The 17677-nt window shown below is 45.3% G+C and overlaps 1 long non-coding RNA gene across 1 annotated transcript in view; it reads left to right on the forward strand.

Annotated features, from left to right (window-relative positions):
• Nucleotides 1–272: 272 nt before the first annotated feature.
• The window catches only part of LOC149435690 (uncharacterized), a 262780-nt gene continuing 245375 nt past the window's right edge, over nt 273–17677 (forward strand). Inside the window, exon 1 of the long non-coding RNA XR_016308374.1 lies at nt 273–371. This is a non-coding gene — a long non-coding RNA (uncharacterized LOC149435690). The remainder of the gene's footprint in view (nt 372–17677) is intronic.

A 17677-nucleotide genomic window follows, 5' to 3' on the forward strand; every position in this document is an offset into this window, starting at 1 on the left:
CAAATCATTATCACTCAATTCTGCAAGTGGTTCTGATTTACTATCGCTGTTCTCTAGCCGGTCTAAAACCGCTTTTGACCTAAAGGGACACTTTTTGGATGCCATGGACGTTTCTCAGTTTCCAGGCAGAAAGAACAGTAAAAATGCAGGCAGGGCGCCGGACAAAGCACTCGGGACAAAATGTATGTGAAATGGTTTGATACAGGAATGTTATACTATGTGATTTTAGTGTATTTAGTGAATGTCACTTTTAACATTTTTCCGAATTTTCCGCCAGTTCCATCCTCCGTATGTCCCGACGTCGCAGGGAACGGAACCCGGAAGACAGATGCCGGCATTGGCAGAGATGGCCGGGGACACTGCAGGACAAGGTAAGTGCTGGAGGGATCCCAGAGCAACGCTGCAGTGTATTCCCGAGTGTAACTTGGGGGGGGGGGGTTACCGCATTTGGTACTAAAAGTTAACCCCGAGCTACACTCAGAAATACCGCCAGGGGGGTTAAATTAGTCTCAGAACCTGTGTAATTATATATGTTCGGTTTTAAAGGGATGAGGTGACAACCCTAACTAGGGAACATAGAGGGAAAGTTAGCAGAAGCAGAGGAAGATGGTTGCCATGGGTAACAGAACTGTAGGGGGATCCTTAAAATCAGGGTTAGTGTGGTAATGATGCAGGGTACTGGTATACAGGAGGGAAGGAACACTCACGAGCAGCTATAGTTGAGGAAGGAGGAAGGGATTCTTGGTGTATAGAGGCAGATCTGAATTTGGTGTGAATAAACTGAAACTGGGAATAATATCTCTGACCAGACTTGGAGCAGAGGCTGAATAAAGTTTGGTTCATATCTCCCTTGTCTGAGTAGAAAGAGCACATCAGTAATACAATCTAACATCAGCTGCTGGGAACAAGCTGAGTACTATTCAAAGAAGTAAGTTGTGTCATCTTCCAACAACCACACCAAAGACTCAACCTCTGGCACACTAAGTAGTGAAAACATCATGGCCAGGGGTGGACTGACAGCTCATGGGGCCCCCGGGCAATAGGGAATCATGGGGCCCCTGTGTCCTCGCCCACACTCAAACCATACCCAAAAAAGCCTATGAAAGGTACCAGGGGCATCTCATGGGGTCCCCTACTGACCCCGGGCCCTCAGGCAGTGCCCGAGTTCCCAAATGGTCAGTCCGCCCTTGATCATGGCTAGAGATGAGCGAATCGAACATGACGAAGTGGAATTCGTTTCGAAGATTAGGAAAAATTTGATTCGCGCCGAATCCGAAAATTAGCAAACTTCGGATGCACGAATCGAATTTTCCCAAAAATGGCGGCGACATGTGTGGCGACGGAGCGGGGATCTCTGGGAAGGCGCGCAGACAAAGTGCACTGACCCATAATGCATTCATTCATGACATGTGATCGCATTAGCCAATCAGCAGCTAGCCAGCCAGCACTGCGTAATGGTGGAGCTATAAATCGCGGCCATCTTACAATTCTCCATTAGCCTCCGGTCATTCAAGAGAGACAGACCTGTGTGTATTAGGGACAGAGTTAGGGCCACAGAGACTTTAGGGCCACAGAATCGTTACTCAGGGACACAGAATTGTTACTCAGGGACACAGAATTGTTACTCAGGGACACAGAATCGTTACTCAGGGACAGACACAGAATTGTTACTCAGGGACACAAAATTGTTACTGAGGGACACAGAATCGTTACTCAGGGACACAGAATTGTTACTCAGGGACACAGAATTGTTACTCAGGGACACAGAATTGTTACTGAGGGACACAGAATCGTTACTCAGGGACACAGAATTGTTACTCAGGGACACAGAATTGTTACTCAGGGACACAGAATTGTTACTCAGGGACACAGAATTGTTACTCAGGGACACAGAATCGTTACTCAGGGACACAGAATTGTTACTCAGGGACAGACACAGAATTGTTACTCAGGGACACAGAATTGTTACTCAGGGACACAGAATTGTTATTCAGGGACACAGAATTGTTACTCAGGGACACAGAATCGTTACTCAGGGACAGACACAGAATTGTTACTCAGGGACACAGAATTGTTACTCAGGGGCACAGAATTGTTACTCAGGGACACAGAATCGTTACTCAGGGACAGACACAGAATTGTTACTCAGGGACACAGAATTGTTACTCAGGGAATCAGAATCGTTACTCAGGGACACATAATTGTTACTCAGGGACACATAATCGTTACTCAGGGACACAGAATTGTTACTCAGGGACACAGAATTGTTACTCAGAGACAGACACAGAATTGTTACTCAGGGACACAGAATTGTTACTCAGGGACACAGAATTGTTACTGAGGGACACAGAATCGTTACTGAGGGACACAGAATCGTTACTCAGGGACACATAATTGTTACTCAGGGACACAGAATTGTTACTCAGGGACAGACACAGAATTGTTACTCAGGGACACAGAATTGTTACTGAGGGACACAGAATTGTTACTGAGGGACACAGAATCGTTACTCAGGGACACAGAATTGTTACTCAGGGACACATAATTGTTACTCAGGGACACAGAATTGTTACTCAGGGACACAGAATCGTTACTCTGGGACAGACACAGAATTGTTACTCAGGGACAGACAAAATTGTTACTCAGGGACACATAATCGTTACTCAGGGACACAGAATTGTTACTCAGGGACACAGAATTGTTACTCAGGGACACAGAATCATTACTCAGGGACACAGAATCGTTACTCAGGGACACAGAATTGTTACTCAGGGACAGACACAGAATTGTTACTGAGGGACACAGAATCGTTACTCAGGGACACAGAATTGTTACTCAGGCACACAGAATCGTTACTCAGGGACAGACACAGAATTGTTACTCAGGGACACAGAATTGTTACTCAGGGACACAGAATCGTTACTCAGGGACACCGAATTGTTACTCAGGAACACAGAATCGTTACTCAGGGACACAGAATTGTTACTCAGGGACACAGAATTGTTACTCAGGGACACATAATTGTTACTCAGGGACAGACACAGAATTGTTTCTCAGGGACACAGAATCGTTACTCAGGGACACAGAATCGTTACTCAGGGACACAGAATTGTTACTCAGGGACACAGAATCGTTATTCAGGGACACAGAATCGTTACTTTCTGCTTCACAACCACTATTGTACGTTCAAAGAGTTAAATCCATTTACACGCCGGCTGGCGGTAATATTTTTTGGGTGATTAGTGCATTCCAGTGACACAAACGTACAGTTTCCAGCCAACGGCAAGCTGCAATTGACCGATTGTGTACAATAAACTGACTTTCTGCTTCACAACCACTATTGTACGTTCAAAGAGTTAGATCCATTTACACGCCGGGTGACGGTAATATTTTTTGGGTGATTAGTGCATTCCAGTGACATAAACGTACAGTTTACAGCCAACGGCAAGCTGCAATTGACCGATTGTGCTAAATAAACTGACTTTCTGCTTCACAACCACTATTGTACGTTCAAAGAGTTAGATCCATTTACACGCCAGCTGGCGGTAATATTTTTTGGGTGATTAGTGCATTCCAGTGACATAAACGTACAGTTTCCAGCCAACGGCAAGCTGCAATTGACCGATTGTGTACAATAAACTGACTTTCTGCTTCACAACCACTATTGTACGTTCAAAGAGTTAGATCCATTTACACGCCGGATGGCGGTAATATTTTTTGGGTGATTAGTGCATTCCAGTGACATAAACATACAGTTTCTAGCCAACGGCAAGCTGCAATTGACCGATTGTGCTAAATAAACTGACTTTCTGCTTCACAACCACTATTGTACGTTCAAAGAGTTAAATCCGGTTTTATTTTTGGGGTGCTTATTGAATTAAAGAGTATGTCAGACAACACGCAGAGGAGTGGCAGAGGAGGCAATGTTTCAGGAGCGAGCAGACTTGGCAGCAGAGGAAGGGGTCGAGGCAGCACTAGTCGCAGCCAGAGGCCAGTGCTCCCGGTGTCATCCAGCGGTCGTGTCTCCACCGACAACCCTGCCGTCATCGATTGGTTGGCTCGGTCGTCTTCCTCTTCCCAGGTCACCTCTGACACCTACAGCCAACGGTCGGTGGGTACGTCAGACACAACCGTTAGTTGGCATGGCCCGGGAGCAAGCCCACTGAAATCACGTGTCCTCTACCTGCCCCTGTCCTTTGGTGTTCCCTCACCAAGCGAAGTATCGCATGCTGTGGGCTCAGCCCCACTGTACAGTGAGGAAGAGCTAACAGAGGGCGGTCAGGAACGGGGGGAGACATCCGCCTCTTCAGCAGCCAGGCGAAGAAGTACTGGCGAGGAGAGTGGCTCGGTAGCCGGTCTAGAGACAGGTCTGTCTCCTGACCCACACGCAGCTGAGGGGGCTAGTAGTGAGGCGGAGACCCTAATTGATGATGATGAGGCTGATCTCACTTGGCAGCCTCGTCGTCATCAGGCTATTGCTTCCGCATCATCAGGAGAAGAGGGTGCCAGCTTGGCAGCGAGCAAAACAGTCGGTGGGTTGCCCAGGAGGCAGCAGGGTCGCAGCAGTGTCAGTGGAGGCAAACGGCCACGGAGTAGAGCACCAGCTCCACTGCAGCCTACCACCACGGCCAGTAGTGGTGCCGGTGTGCACGGAGGAAGTAGCAGTCAGCCAGTGAGGAGTAGCGGGGGCAAAGTTTCCTACTCGGTGGTGTGGCAATTTTTCGTCAAGCCGCCCGAGGAAGTAAACGTAGCCGTATGTCGACTATGTGGCCAGAAAGTCAAGCGTGGCCAGGGGGCCCATGTTGGGACTACAGCGTTGCGTCAGCATATGCAGCGTCGTCATTCGGTGGCCTGGGAAAACCGTGATAAAGATACGGCGGTTCTGCCTGCCCCAGCCCCCGCTCCATCACCCGCTCCGTTACTTGCTCCGTCACCCGACGTCAATCGCCCTCTATCAGCCAGTCAAGGCTCCAACACCTCTGCTGAGGGGAGTTGTCGCTCGTTGGCATCTTCCGCTCGTTCAGATGCTCCTTCTCCTGCTACTCCTCTTCACGGATTCCGTCAGCAGTCTTTCTTGGAATCCGTTTCCAAGAGACAACAGTTTGCGAGCACGCACCCGACGGTGCAGAAGCTGAACGTCCTCCTGTCCAAGTTGCTGGTGCTGCAGTCCCTCCCTTTCCAAGTGGTGGACTCAGCACCTTTCCGAGAAATGATGGCTTGTGCCGCTCCGCGGTGGAGAGTGCCAAGCCGTCATTTCTTCGCCAAAAAGGCAGTGCCAGCCCTGCATTCACATGTAGAAGAGATGGTGGGCCAGTCTTTGAGCATGTCGGTCTCTGCCAAAGTGCACGGCAGCACCGACGTGTGGAGCTGTAACTACGGTCAGGGACAGTACATGTCATTTACGGCCCACTGGGTGAACGTGGTGCCGGCACAGCCACACCAGCAACTTGGACAGGTCACGACGCTTTTGCCTCCACGTTTGCACGTCCTTGGTCCAGCAAAGATGTCCGCCTCTACCACCTCTTCTTCCGCCGTGTCCTCAGCCGCCACCCCCGTGCCAAGTCCCATTACCCGACCGGCATATCACATGTGCAGGGAGCAACGGTGTCACGCTGTGCTGCACCTGGTATGCCTTGGCGAACGTAGTCACACAGGGGAGGAACTTCTGAGTGTAATGAACAGAGAAATCGACAGATGGCTGTCTCCGCGCAAACTGAAAATCGGAACCATGTTGACCGACAACGGAAAGAACATGGTGTCTGCTCTGCGTCAAGGAAGGTTGTGCCATGAGCCATGCATGGCTCACGTGTTCAATCTGGTTGTCAAGCGGTTCCTAAAATCCACCATCCCACTGCAAGACATCCTTAAAATGTCACGTAAACTTTGCATGCATTTCAGCCATTCCTACACCGCAAAGCACACCCTCCTTGAGCTGCAGCGGCAGAACGGAATTCCACAGCATCGCCTGATCTGCGACGTTGCAACAAGGTGGAATTCAACCCTACATATGTTAGACCGCCTTTACGAACAGCGAAAGGCCATCACCGATTTCCTGATGTTACAAGCGGATAAAGGTACTCCCCTGTGTAACTTAGTGTCAGCCATTGGCAGCTCATGCGTGACACCTGCCGCTTGCTCAGGCCCTTTGAGGAGGCCACGCTATTCGTGAGTCGGCAGGACTATGGGATGAACGACATCATTCCTCTGTTGCACGTCCTGGAACAAATGCTGTTAACAATGGCTGGTCAGGGTGCGGTAGACGTGGCGCACAGATCTCAACGCCACATGACCCCTGTGGGGGCAGGACAGGAAGAAGAGGAGGAGGTAGAGGAGGACATTTGTGCTCAGGAATTATTGAGTGAAATGGGTGGTTTTTCCACTCAGCGGACAGGAGTGGAGGAGCAGGAGCATCTGGTAGAGGAGGAGGAGGAGACAGAGGACCCAGACGCACCGTGGCAGTATGCTGTGGAGATGGAGGCAGGGAGTCCCTCGCATTCCTTGGCACAAATGGCCCACAGCATGCTCGGTTGCTTGCGTAGCGACAGCCGAATAATAACCATCAGACAGAGGGATGACTTTTGGCTGTCCACCTTGTTGGACCCTCGCTACCGTTCAAAAATGGTGGCCTTTTTCACACCTGCTGAGAGGGAGGCCAAAATAAATTACTATAAAAACCACCTATATAGTCAGTTGGTCTCTGCCTTTCTGCGCCAACGTCCATCCTCAGACACTGTGGGCCCTGTGCGCTCGCGTTCCGCTGCCATGGCAGCAGGGGAGGGGTGGGGTGGTAGGAGCAGTGGCAGCTCCACCAGCAGCGGCTGCCTCAGTCTGCAGTCGATGATGAGTAGCTTTCTTCACCAGCGCAGTGAGGAAACAACTAACCAGCCGCAGCAGCAGCAGCATCAGGTGGACCTGGAGCAGGACCTCAAACAACAGGCTTGGGCCTACTTGGACAGCACCCTGCCAACCGAGGTAGACAATCCCCTTGACTACTGGGCAACGAAACTTGACCTTTGGCCCCAAATAGCTGAATTTGCCCTTGAAAGGCTGTCATGCCCGGCCAGTAGCGTGGCATCGGAGTGCGTGTTTAGTGCGGCAGGAGGTATTGTAACTCCGCGGAGGACACAACTGTCCACCCAAAGTGTGGAGAGACTCACGTTTGTGAAAATGAATCAGGCGTGGATTAGTCTGGATTTCAAACCACCAGTTCCTGACACAACTGACTAAATCCGCCATGAATCATGCCCCAAACATGTTATTATTTTTAACATAGGCCTCTGTATGTCCTTCAATTTAAGCTGCTTACGCTTCGCCACTCTGCCATGGGCCCCTGTACCGCCTCCTCTTGCTGCTGCCAGGTCCAGAGTGTGTCATGGGTCCCTGTACGGCCTCCCATTGCTGCTGACTTCATCGCCAGACTCTGCCATGTGCCACTTTCAGGTCTCCTCACACTGCTGGTGGGTTCCATTTTGTCATAGGGTGCTGTATGGCCTCCCATTGCTGCTGCCAGGCCCGTAATCTGCCATGGGCCCCCGTACCGACTCCTCATGCTGCTGCCAGGCCCGTAATCTGTCATGGACCCCTGTACCGCCTCCTCATGCTGCTGCCAGGTCCAGAGTGTGTCATGGGTCCCTGTACGGCCTCCCATTGCTGCTGTCTCCATCGCCACACTCTGCCATGTGCCACTTTCAGGTCTCCTCACACTGCTGGTGGGTTCCATTTTGTCATAGGGTGCTGTATGGCCTCCCATTGCTGCTGCCAGGCCCGTAATCTGCCATGGGCCCCCGTACCGACTTCTCATGCTGCTGCCAGGCCCGTAATCTGTCATGGGCCCCTGTACCGCCTCCTCATGCTGCTGCCAGGTCCAGAGTGTGTCATGGGTCCCTGTACGGCCTCCCATTGCTGCTGTCTCCATCGCCACACTCTGCCATGTGCCACTTTCAGGTCTCCTCACACTGCTGGTGGGTTCCATTTTGTCATAGGGTGCTGTATGGCCTCCCATTGCTGCTGCCAGGCCCGTAATCTGCCATGGACCCCCGTACCGACTCCTCATGCTGCTGCCAGGCCCGTAATCTGTCATGGGCCCCTGTACCGCCTCCTCATGCTGCTGCCAGGTCCAGAGTGTGTCATGGGTCCCTGTACGGCCTCCCATTGCTGCTGTCTCCATCGCCACACTCTGCCATGTGCCACTTTCAGGTCTCCTCACACTGCTGGTGGGTTCCATTTTGTCATAGGGTGCTGTATGGCCTCCCATTGCTGCTGCCTCCACCGGCACACTGTGGCTCCACACTCTGGTTTTGGCCCCGTGACTGCCCAAATGAGTGAAGTGTGCGGTGATTCTAAGATCGACGGCACTCATCTGCATGTCATACTGACTGACAGTATTATTTCTCTTCCCCAGCAGACTCCAAGGGCATTTAAATTAAAGGTACAGTGTTCTGCACTAATATAAAGGCTCTCTGAAGCCTAGAAACACCCTTTTATAAGTTAAATTCGCAGCGAATATATTCGACTCGAATCGAAATTTTTTCACGAATACGCCGAATCAGTCTAATCGAATTTTTGAATAATTCGCTCATCTCTAATCATTTCCCCCCGTATGTATTATACATGGAGATCATATCCCCCTTACGCATTATACATGTTGATCATATCCCCCTTATGTATTATACATGGAGATCATATCCCCCCTTATGTATTATACATGGAGATCAAATCCCCCCTTATGTATTATACATGGTGATCATATCCCCCCTTATGTATTATACATTGAGATCATATCCCCTCTTATGTATTATACATGGTGATCATATCCCCCCTTATGTATTATACATGGAGATCATATCCCCCCTTATGTATTATACATGGAGATCATATCCCCCCTTATGTATTATACATGTTGATCATATTCCCCCCTTATGTATTTATACATGTTGATCATATCCCCCTTATGCATTATACATGTTGATCATATCCCCCTTATGCATTATACATGTTGATCATATCCCCCCTTATGTATTATACATGGAGATCATATCCCCCTTATGTATTATACATGGAGGCCATATCCCCCCTTATGTATTATACTTGGTAATCATAACCCCCCCTTCCCCTTATGTATTTTACATGGAGATCATATCCCTCCTTATGTATTATACATGGTGATCATATCCCCCCTTATGTATTATACATGGTGATCATATCCCCCCTTCTGTATTATACATGGTGATCATATCCCCCCTTATGTATTATACATGGAGATCATATCCCCCCTTCTGTATTATACATGGTGATCATATCCCCCCTTATGTACTATACATGGAGATCATATCCCCAATATGTATTATACTTGGAGATCATATCCCCCTGTATGTATTATACATGGAGATCATATCCCCCCTTATGTATTATACATGGTGATCATATCCCCCCTTATGTATTTATACATGTTGATCATATTCCCCCCTTATGTATTTATATATGTTGATCATAACCCCCCTATGTATTATACATGGTGATCATATCCCCCTTATGTATTATACATGGAGGCCATATCCCCCCTTATGTATTATACATGGTGATCAACCCCCCCCCCCTTATGTATTATATATGGAGATCATATCCCCCTTATGTATTATACATGGAGATCATATCCCCCCTTATGTTTTATACATGGAGATCATATCCCCCGTATGTAATATACATGGAGGTCATACACCCCCTTATGTATTATACATGGAGGTCATATCCCCCATATGTATTATACATGGAGATCATATCCCCCTTATGTATTTATACATGTTGATCATATCCCCCCGTATGTATTATACATGGAGATCATATCCCCCTTACGCATTATACATGTTGATCATATCCCCCTTATGTATTATACATGTAGATCATATCCCCCCTTATGTATTATACATGGAGATCATATCCCCCCTTATGTATTATACATGGTGATCATATCCCCCCTTATGTATTTTTACATGTTGATCATATTCCCCCCTTATGTATTTATACATGTTGATCATATCCCCCCTTATGCATTATACATGTTGATCATATCCCCCCTTATGTATTATACATGGTGATCATATCCCCCTTATGTATTTATACATGTTGATCATATTCCCCCCTTATGTATTTATACATGTTGATCATAACCCCCTATGTATTATACATGGTGATCATATCCCCCTTATGTATTATACATGGAGGCCATATCCCCCCTTATGTATTATACATGGTGATCAAACCCCCCCCCCCTCTTATGTATTATATATGGAGATCATATCCCCCTTATGTATTATACATGGTGATCATATCCCCCCTTATGTATTATACATGGTGATCATATCCCCCCTTATGTATTATACATGGAGATCATATCCCCAATATGTATTATACATGGCGATCATATCCCCCCTTATGTATTATACATGGAGATCATATCCCCCCTTATGTATTATACATGGAGATCATATCCCCCTTATGTATTATACATGGAGATCATATCCCCCCTTATGTATTATACATGGAGATCAAATCCCCCCTTATGTATTATACATGGTGATCATATCCCCCCTTATGTATTATACATTGAGATCATATCCCCTCTTATGTATTATACATGGTGATCATATCCCCCCTTATGTATTATACATGGAGATCATATCCCCCCTTATGTATTATACATGGAGATCATATCCCCCCTTATGTATTATACATGTTGATCATATTCCCCCCTTATGTATTTATACATGTTGATCATATCCCCCTTATGCATTATACATGTTGATCATATCCCCCTTATGCATTATACATGTTGATCATATCCCCCCTTATGTATTATACATGGAGATCATATCCCCCTTATGTATTATACATGGAGGCCATATCCCCCCTTATGTATTATACTTGGTGATCATAACCCCCCCTTCCCCTTATGTATTTTACATGGAGATCATATCCCTCCTTATGTATTATACATGGTGATCATATCCCCCCTTATGTATTATACATGGTGATCATATCCCCCCTTCTGTATTATACATGGTGATCATATCCCCCCCTATGTACTATACATGGAGATCATATCCCCAATATGTATTATACTTGGAGATCATATCCCCCCGTATGTATTATACATGGAGATCATATCCCCCCTTATGTATTATACATGGTGATCATATCCCCCCTTATGTATTTATACATGTTGATCATATTCCCCCCTTATGTATTTATATATGTTGATCATAACCCCCCTATGTATTATACATGGTGATCATATCCCCCTTATGTATTATACATGGAGGCCATATCCCCCCTTATGTATTATACATGGTGATCAACCCCCCCCCCCCCTTATGTATTATATATGGAGATCATATCCCCCTTATGTATTATACATGGAGATCATATCCCCCCTTATGTTTTATACATGGAGATCATATCCCCCGTATGTAATATACATGGAGGTCATACACCCCCTTATGTATTATACATGGAGGTCATATCCCCCATATGTATTATACATGGAGATCATATCCCCCTTATGTATTTATACATGTTGATCATATCCCCCCGTATGTATTATACATGGAGATCATATCCCCCTTACGCATTATACATGTTGATCATATCCCCCTTTTGTATTATACATGTAGATCATATCCCCCCTTATGTATTATACATGGAGATCATATCCCCCCTTATGTATTATACATGGTGATCATATCCCCCCTTATGTATTTTTACATGTTGATCATATTCCCCCCTTATGTATTTATACATGTTGATCATATCCCCCCTTATGCATTATACATGTTGATCATATCCCCCCTTATGTATTATACATGGTGATCATATCCCCCCTTATGTATTTATACATGTTGATCATATTCCCCCCTTATGTATTTATACATGTTGATCATAACCCCCCTATGTATTATACATGGTGATCATATCCCCCTTATGTATTATACATGGAGGCCATATCCCCCCTTATGTATTATACATGGTGATCAAACCCCCCCCTCTTATGTATTATATATGGAGATCATATCCCCCTTATGTATTATACATGGTGATCATATCCCCCCTTATGTATTATACATGGTGATCATATCCCCCCTTATGTATTATACATGGAGATCATATCCCCAATATGTATTATACATGGAGATCATATCCCCCCTTATGTATTATACATGGAGATCATATCCCCCCTTATGTATTATACATGGAGATCATATCCCCCTTATGTATTATACATGGAGATCATATCCCCCCTTATGTATTATACATGGAGATCATATCCCCCCTTATGTATTATACATGGTGATCATATCCCCCCTTATGTATTATACATGGTGATCATTTCCCCCCTTTTGTATTATGCATGGAGATCATATCCCCAATATGTATTATACATGGAGATAATATCCCCCCCGTACGTATTTGTTAGATTTCCAGAGTTATGAAAAAACTCTATTAGTATTTCTAGGTTCTTGTAGATGGTTGTGGGAAGAAATCCTCATAGAAGCCAGTTCAGTATAAGCAGTGTGACTTTATTTGATCACACACTAAAAATACAAAGTCAATAAAAAACAGTAAATTCAGATATATGTAGCTTAAAAATGAAATAAAAATAAAGAATATAAGTTGCTTGTTCCTTGGATATTAGAAGAAAATGTAGTTCCTTTGAATAGCTTAGATAGAAGATTTTCAGGCCTAGCTCAAAAACATGTGCTTCCTTTGTTCTTTGTTCAAGCATGCCATGCTTTGAGTAAGAGTGTGTGCAAGAATGTCTCTGTGTGTGTGTGTGAGTGAAGTGAAGAAAAGAGCAACTGCCTCTCCTTCCTTGAAAAGCTGCATACTTAAAATGCATGAGAAATTAAGTCCTCCCTTTAACCTTTGTTTGAAATTCGCGGGCTCCTTAAACACTCCCTTAGTCACTCCCAGCCTAACTGAAACATCTGTCACTTATTCAAACCACCAAGTCATTATCATGATTGACATGCAGACTATGAAAGAGGTCTCTGAAGTTCTTATGTTACATACAACTGTCTGAATACATGATTTATGAGTACAATTTAAACTCTCAGACTCATTATAAGAATTCAAAATAAGGTGTACGTTACATAGACTAGCTTAAAAGAAAACATGAATTTAAACCTCTTACTGATTACCTTTGCTCAAACACAAATAATTCACATCTGTGACCACTCAAATGCAAAACCTCACATTCACATCCAATTAAGAGGGTATTCACTGCCAGGCATATATACTAAAGACCGAATTAAAGTTTGGATATTAAAAATTAATATTACAGTATTATACATGGAGATAATATCCCCCCTTATGTATTATACATGGAGATCATATCCCCTCTTATGTATTATACATGGTGATCATATCCCCCTTATGTATTATACATGGAGCTGCTGATTTAGTTGAGGACTAAATTGTCCAGTGCTTATCTGCTCCTGTCCAAATTAATCATTCTAGCTTTGGAATGTGCGCACACTGGAAGAGACTCACGCTGACACACAAGTTCAGTCTATGAACACTTCTAGTTTATTATGATGAGAAAGTGAGCTTATATATGCAAAATGATGCAAGAGTCATGTGAGAACAGCATAAGCATTATATTAGTCTTTGATTGGTCATTTCCACACGAAAACAATCTCCGTCATGGTATAGGTGTGATCTTCTTCCAGGTTTTATCTATAGAAAGAAAAATATTCCTTTGTGTCAAGTTGGCACGATGGGAGGGGGTTGGTATGTGTGAGCAAACATTTCTTAAGCAAGGATTTCTTAAAGTACCACAAAGCCCAGCAGGCAGAAAATATTCACACAACATATGTATTCATACTAGACATTTATAAATATGAAGAAAAAAATAGTATTAAAGTATAAAAGTAAATATGTATAAAAATGTGTAGAAAAACGTATATATATACATATTCAATAGGAAACCAAGTAGGCATTTTACCATATCCATCACAGTCCCCCCTTATAATGACTATTTTCCTCTGTCCCTATAAGACCTCGCTCATCTGTCCTTATGTACCTTGGAACTCTTTTATGCTGTACGTTAGACAGGTGATGACTATTTCATCACCTCCCTTGCCACAGACTTTGTACATAAGGAAGTCAGATGCTATCCCTACAAAATTGTGAGATTACTATTGGTGGGGAGGGACCGTAATGGGGTATAAGGTTTTTCTTCATCTATCATATCGAGATCCTCTTGCTCCTGGTTCAGGAAGTAGGTGTTCTGTTGTCTACTGCTTTGCTAATCAATTTCCTCACACATGGTATAACACAGCATACAACCAGGACCAGGATAATCAGAATTATTAGTACAGTTACCCCTATTTGGGCAAGTATCTGTTGCCACCCACTCATCCAACTGAAATATTGATCCTACGGGTTTGTGATCCCTGAATTCTTTTTCAACTCAACTGACAGGTCTTCCAATTTCTTTATAGCCAGAGTAACCTTACCATTCGGGCCAGTATTGTCAGGAATATATGTACAACATGTTCTTGTTCCTTCTATCATTTTACAGACACCTCCTTTTTCTGCTAAAATCATGTCCAGAGCCATCCTATTCTGGAATGTCATCTAGGATGTAGGGGCTAACTGGTCAACGATTCCTTGAAGGGCATCTCTGGTGTAATTCACAAACCTCTGTTGGTTGTAGTATATGTAATTTATCCAATCTACATTTTTATTAACAGTTATCATGGGAATCAGGGATTCGAAGCCTGCTTTTACTTGATCTCTGACTTTAAATTCATTAGGCACCCCCCGTGGGACTCCAATGGCATCTATATACACATGTGGGTCAAAACTGCCAGAAGGAGCTTTTTGCTTCCTCCTACGGCCAGGTATTGGGTCGTGGGTATTTTCTGCTAGGATATGGAGAGGCTTAATGGCCTTTGCAAGAGCATACTCACCAGTCCAAATCCCTTCCAATCTGATTTTAATCTTTTGGTCCCCAGCAATCATCCATGACACATATGTAGACCTGGTCACTACTATCGGAACATGCTTGTTGTGTCAAGATCATATGGATCATGGTCATAGCACCACATGGGATCTATACTACAGAAATCAAAGGTGAAAATAGCTACATGAGTGTTGGATGAGTTGAACCAAAATATAGTGGTGTCGCCTATTTTGGTGATAGTCACCTGTTGAGCCTCTGTTAGACTCATTAGAAAAAGGATATACAACATAGTTGTCATGGTGTAGATGACACCTTTTCCTCAGGGTTTGGGACTTTCTTGCATTGGGAGGCGTGTATCCAAGTGTTCTTCCCGGCCACCTTGACAGAAGTGGCTGTGGTCAGCAGAACTTGGAATGGAGAAAACACTTGGACATAGATACGGGTTAATTCACGTGATAATACAGTCACAAAATCAGTTAACACATCAGATTGTAATTGCAACTGTTGTGGAAAATAACAACCAAGTCTGGGGGCTGAGCTAAACAAAATCTCATAAGGGGATAGGGAGTGTTCTCCCCTTGGTGTGTATCTGACACTAAATAGGGCAATAGGCAGACTGTCTGGCCAACTCATGCCAGTCTCTTGGGCTATTTTTAGCATTCTTTCTACTTTCCCACTACTTTGGGGGTGATGGGGGGTATGGCACACCAGAGTGACTCCTAATGCCTCCCATATTTCTTTGGTTACTGAAGCTGTGAAGGCGGGGCCCTGGTCACTCTCTATCACCTCTGGAAGCCCATATCTGCATACAACCTCAGTGAGGAGCTTCTTCGCAGTTGTTTTAGCAGTCATGTTAGTTACAGCAAAAGCCTCTGGCCAACTGGAAAACATGTCCACCACCACTAGGGCGTACGCAAACCGCCCACGCTTTGGCATCTGGATATGGTCAATTTGTATCCATTGAAAAGGGTATAGGGGTTTGGCCAAGTGTTTCTGTGGTGTCTTCTCTGTGCTTCCCGGATTGCATTTTGCACGGATGGCACGTTTTGCAAAAAATATTTGTCAATGTGGTGATTCCAGGCGCTATATAGTATTTGTTGATGAGAGACTTCATGAGGCTCTTTGACAGATGGGCTGCTCCGTGTGCCCACTGGACTACAGCTGGAAACATATTCTTGGGTAAACAAAGCCTCTTGTTGCACTCAAACAGACCGTCTTTGAGAATAGCTCCTCTCTGTCTTTCTTTTTCTTCTGGACTTGCTGCTTCTTGGAGTTCCTTGAGGTAGCTTCTATCCACAGATAAGGTCTGTAGGATGAATATTTGTTCCCACTCTCCGGTCACCTCTCCTTCCATTTCTGGTGGTTTCATGGCCGCTCATTTTGCCGCCAAATCTGCCAGATTATTGCCTTTGGCTTCTGGGGAGTTTAATTTCCCATGAGCTTTTACCTTCAGAATAGCCACTTGAGTGGGTAGAAGGAGTGCTTCCAGCAATCGTCCAATGGCTGTTCCATGTCTTTTGGACGTACCTGCCGCAGTCATAAATCCTCTTGCCTTCCATATGGGTCTGAAATCATCGGCCACCCTAAAGGCGTATCTGGAGTCTGTGTAGATATTGGCCCTTTTTCATTCCACCATCTGGCATGCTGTTGTGAGTGCTTGAAGTTCTGCTCTTTGTGCAGATATTGCTGGCGATAGGGCTCTTGCTTGTAGGACTGTATCTGCAGTAGTGACCTCAAATCCTGTATGATATTTGCCTCCATCATCTGCATATCTGGAACCATCAACAAAGAAAGTGAAGTCTGGATCCTGCAGAGGTGTTTCACTCACTGTGGGGAGGTGGAAAGTTTCCATTTTCATCACTTCAAGACAGTTATGAGGCTCAGTGGTTCCATTATCCTCTCCATTTCCTTCATTACCTTCATTACCCCACTCAGCAATTGGGAGGTGAGTGGCCGGGTTCAAGGTTTGACAACGTAGGAGAGGGACGTTATCAGGAAGTTGGAGGGAGCACTGTAGTCTAAGATGCCTTGCTGTGGACAAATGTTTAGGTTGGACTTGGTTTAAAATGGCAGCAATGTCATGCGGCGCCAGGAGGATAAGTTCATGTCCCAGAACGATATCAGAGGTCTTATCCAGCAGAGCTTCAGCAGCAAAAACTGCACACAGACACGAGGGTGCTCCTCTAGCCACTGGGTCTAAACGGCATGAGTAGTAGCCTACGGGTCATAGGCAGTCGCCATGGGACTGGGCCAATACTCCTGTGCCATGGCCTTGGAGTTCAGACACAAACAGTTTGAAAGGTTTCTCGTAGTCTGGTAGACCTAGGGCTGGGGCTGAAGAAAGTAAGCATTTTAGAGCCAAAACGTTGGAGGCGGCCTCTTCGGACAGATGGAAGGGCTCAGACTTGAGAGCATCGTAGAGTGGTTTCATAAACCAAGAAGCATCAGGAATCCATGACCTACAGTAGGATATGAGGCCAAGAAAGGCGTGGAGTGGCTTCTGGCCTAGCGGCAGTGGCAGGTTCTGGATGGCCTTAACTCTTTCCTCCGTAAGATGCCTTGTTCCATGTGAGAGGCAGTGGCCCAAGAACACAACTGTTGTAGAGCACCATTGCAACTTCGGTTTAGAGGCCTTACAGCCTTGGTGTGCCAAGTAACATAGTAAACTCTCCGAGGCTTCTTCAGCCGTGGGCAGGTCATCAGCACAGAGGAGAA

The sequence above is a fragment of the Staurois parvus genome, unplaced genomic scaffold, assembly GCF_062004578.1.
Source record: "Staurois parvus isolate SC_StPar_1 unplaced genomic scaffold, SC_StPar_1.0 ptg001481l, whole genome shotgun sequence".
In the NCBI taxonomy this organism is placed as follows: Eukaryota; Metazoa; Chordata; class Amphibia; order Anura; family Ranidae; genus Staurois; species Staurois parvus.